We start from the raw sequence: 4,491 nt of genomic DNA on the forward strand, positions 1-4,491 counted from the left end.
AAATCTGCCCTCCTTGGAAAAGCTCATATGCTTAGAAAAGTATTTTCATACCAAGGACTTTTAGTAAGGCTTGGCAATTAATATTGAAGGCAAAAAAGAGTAAAAACCTGTATTTTATGTACATTTCGCACGATAAAATATAACAACAACGACAAAAGTAACGACAACAATAATTCTTTCTACTATAGGCACAAAGCCTGAAAAGTTTGGGGTGGAGGCTAGTCGTTTACTTTGACCCAGTATTCAACTGGTACTTATTTCATCAACTCTGAAAGAATAAAAGGCAAAGTAAATCTCAGTGGAATTTGAACTCTGTATGTCCATCATGTTAACAATTCTACCACCTTGCCAGTTGAATAATGATAATCCTTTCTACCACAGGCACAAGGCCTGGAATTGGTGGAGCAGGATAGTCGATCACATCGACCCTAGTACTTGACTAGTATGGATTCCATCAACCCAAAAATGCAATATAATAATAATAATAATAATTCATTCTTTTATTAGCCATGAGGGCTCACATAAAACAACATTAAGTGACTTGCAACAACATAAAAGACATAAACAGGATGATACAATAATAATAATAATAATATAATAATAATAATAATAATAATAGTAATAATGATGATGATGATGTTGATTTCAAATTTTTGCCACAAGGGTAGCTTGAGGGAGGGGATTAAGTCAATTATACTGACCCCAGTGTATAACAGGTACTTATTTAATTAACCCCAAAAGGATGAAAGGCAAAGTTGTCCTTGAGCTCAGAACATAGCAATGGGCAAAATATTGCTAAGCATTTTGCCCATCATGCTAACAATTCTGTCAGCTTGCTGCCTTAATAATAATAATAATAATAATAATAATAATCCTTTAAAAATAAGCATTGGGGTCAGTTTATTCAACTAAACCCTTCAAGCTATTGCTCCAGCATGGCTGCAGTCCAATGACTGAAATAAGTAAGAGATAAAAGGTCTAACTAATTAATGCCTTTTATGAAAAGTAAAAAACTTTTGAACAGAAAATTAACTCCAAAAATAGAAAAATAGTGTAATGTTTTAAAATCAGTTTTCAACAAAAATACATGTAGAAAATATGTCACAAACAAAAAAATATATCAATGTAACAAATACAAAATATAAAAATATTTAATTTTGATTTATATAGAGTGTCCTAGAATTATTAATATATTTCAATAAAATCAGGCAAATTTAAAAAAAACTCATATAATTATATGTTTATTATTTAATTATTATTTCTTTATTGCCCACAAGGGGCTAAACATAGAGGGGACAAACAAGGACAGATAAAGGGATTAAGTCGATTACATTGACCATAGTGTATAACTGGTACTTAATTTATCGACCCCAAAAGGATGAAAGGCAAAGTCGACCTCAGCAGAATTTGAACTCAGAACATAGTGGCAGATGAAATACCTATTTCTTTACTAACCACAAAGGGCTAAACACAGAGAGGACAAACAAGGACAGACAAACGGATTAAGCCGATTATATCGACCCCAGTGCGTAACTAGTACTTATTTAATCGACCCCGAAAGGATGAAAGGCAAAGTCGACATCAGCGGAATTTGAACTCAGAACGTAGTGGCAGATGAAATACCGCTAAGCATTTCACCTGGCGTGCTAATGTTTCTGCCAGGTTGCCGCCTCATTATTATTTATTATTTAATCATGATACCAAAACAAGTAGATTTTAACATTTTATATAAAAACTTCATTGCAAATTTTCGATATGTGCTCCGTCTGTGTTCCTACAAATTTCAAATCTATCTTTAGTGTTGTGAAAGTTATCTCCTGCATGACTAACTGAATGCATTCTTTAAGTTCAGCTAAACTATTGCTCCATCCTACGGATGGAAGTAGAGAAGCTGATTACAGCCAAACTGAAGAACAGCTGTTGTAGACAGATAAGCAAGATCAGACAAGAATGAAAATAAAATTATATAAAAAAAAAAAAAATTATAAAGAGAGCTTTTAAAAGAATCGCCCAATTTCACTGAAATAGATAGCTAATTCTGGGACACACTGAATTACAGAGATGTACAGCAGCATCAAGTTTTAAAAATGATAATGAGAGAATCAAGTTGCAACATTCATTCATATTTTTCTGAATATGCAGTTTGAAACCGGTTCGGCTGCATATCAAAACAACTGAAGACATAATGAAATTTTATAACATGATGAAACAATGTTATGAAAATCTATAAATTTATGAGTTAAAATAGAACTAAGATATTTCGTTTTTGAATGGAATTCTAGCTTAACCCTTTAGCATTCACATTCCTCTGTTAAATGTAATACTTATTTATTCACATTGTCTTGAATTAATCATGCACTGTCTTGTAACTTTGAGATTTCGATGATGTGGTTGTCTATTTTCTAGAATAACATTTTAGTGTAGATTTGAAATGCTGGATCTGACCAGTTTGACCCTTTCGTTACTGAATTAATTTCGAGATGCTCTGTGTTTCTTTTAATTACTTTAAATATAACAAAGAATTTAGTAAAATAACTTAGTTATCACTCAGCTAGTTTTAGGAACATAAATTGTGACAAAAGTTTGGTAGAAGATTTTAATTCAAAACTTATGAAAACAAGACGTTTGTACTCAAAGCCAGATCCGGTTTCAGCCGGGTTGGTAACGAAAGGGTTAAATGTAGAACAGGAAGAATATTTGGGCTGAAATTACAAAAAGAGTGAAAATTTTAGGTTTATGTGGCTTGGGGTGGAGGTTAATAATTCTTTTGTAAAAATGGATTTTTTTGTATATAATCACATGAATTCCCATGCATAGAACACAAATTTGCACAAATATATTACAAGGAGTAATATAAGGGGTACTTTATACCAGAATTCCACCAGTATTACGTTTGCTGAGATTCTTGATATGAGATCTTATGTTGAGACAGATATGGAGGTTCCACAAGAGGGACATTGTGCCAGTAATAAACTCTGTGCACTGGGTTCAATTTCACATCCTTATTATTTGTCATTGGTCAACTATTTAACCAACTAATTGATTGATCGATTGATCATTCAGTTAATCAATCAATCAGTCATGTTTGTCAAAGTCCTTTTGTCATCATTCATGATCTCTTCAATGTTATATCAGCTTGGAGTTTGACGAATACAAGTGACTGATTACTTAATCATCATCATCATCATAATCTTTTAACGTCCGTTTTTCCATGCTGGCATGGGTTGGATGGATGACTTGACCAGAACTGGCAAGCTAGGAAGCTGTGCCAGATTCTGTTGATTTTCCCTGGTTTCTATGGCCGAATGCCCTTTCTTATTTCTTTATTGCCCACAAGGGGCTAAACATAGAGGGAAAAAACAAGGACAAACCAAGGGATTAAGTCGATTAGATCGACCCCAGTACGTAACTGGTACTTAATTTATCGACCCTGAAAGGATGAAAGGCAAAGTCGACCTCGGCGGAATTTGAACTCAGAACATAACGGCAGATGAAATACCTATTTCTTTACTTCCCACAAGGGGCTACACACAAAAGAGACAAACAAGGACAGACAAAGGGATTAAGTTGATTAGATTGCCCCCAGTGTGTAACTGGTACTTAATTTATCAACCCCGAAAGGATGAAAGGCAAAGTCGACCTCAGCGGAATTTGAACTCAGAACATAACGGCAGATGAAATACCGCTAAGCATTTCACCTGGTGTGCTAACGTTTCTGCCAGCTCACCGAATGTCCTTTCTATGCCAACCACTTTACAGTGCATGCCGGGTGCTTTTAACATGCCACCAGCACAAGGGCTTTTACATGACCATGGCACCAGTGCCTACAAAGTGGCACCAGCATGAGAGCTTTTTATGTGGCACCAGCACAGGACTCTTACAAGCCAATCTTCTTCACCAGGGGATGTGGCTTTAACACTTCTGCTGTGAAGGACGGGTTACTGATTAAGTAAACAAGTAATTAGTTAGTTGGTGATTAGTTAACCAATTGACGAATGATAAAGAGCTAAGAACATTTCATTTAAAAATAGTCTTTTTTATTCTTCAGCGATATGGAGGTACAAGCATAACTGTCATTAAGAAGCTTGCTTTGCAAACCACATGGTCCCGGGTTCAGTCCCACTGTGTGGTACCTTGGGCAAGCGTCTTCTACTATAACCTTGGGCCAACTATATTCTTGGCAAACAGGAACTAAACAAAACCATCTGTGCATGTATATCTGTATACGAGTGTGTCTGTGTATATACATGTTTATCCATGTGTGTGTGTCTGTATATAAACATGTATAGCTGTGTGTGTCTGTGTGTGTACATGTATATGTGTGTGTGTGCATGCATGTGTGTATACATGTATGTATTTCTATGTGTGTGTGTGTGTGTGTCTGTATGTAAACATGTATATCTGTGTGTGTGTCTGTGTGTGTACATGTATATGTGTGTGTGTGTGTGTGCATGCATGTGTGTATGCATGTATGTATTTCTATGTGTGTGT

At 35.2% G+C, this 4,491-nt stretch overlaps 1 protein-coding gene across 1 annotated transcript in view; it reads right to left on the reverse strand.

Annotated features, from left to right (window-relative positions):
* Positions 1-906: 906 nt before the first annotated feature.
* LOC115219090 (inter-alpha-trypsin inhibitor heavy chain H4-like) overlaps positions 907-4,491 on the reverse strand; it is a 17,981-nt gene continuing 14,396 nt past the window's right edge. The window contains exon 3 of the transcript XR_005001928.1: positions 907-953. The gene's annotated coding sequence lies outside the window, so the exon portion shown is untranslated. The remainder of the gene's footprint in view (positions 954-4,491) is intronic.

The sequence above is a fragment of the Octopus sinensis genome, linkage group LG14 (assembly GCF_006345805.1).
Source record: "Octopus sinensis linkage group LG14, ASM634580v1, whole genome shotgun sequence".
Taxonomy (NCBI): domain Eukaryota; kingdom Metazoa; phylum Mollusca; class Cephalopoda; order Octopoda; family Octopodidae; genus Octopus; species Octopus sinensis.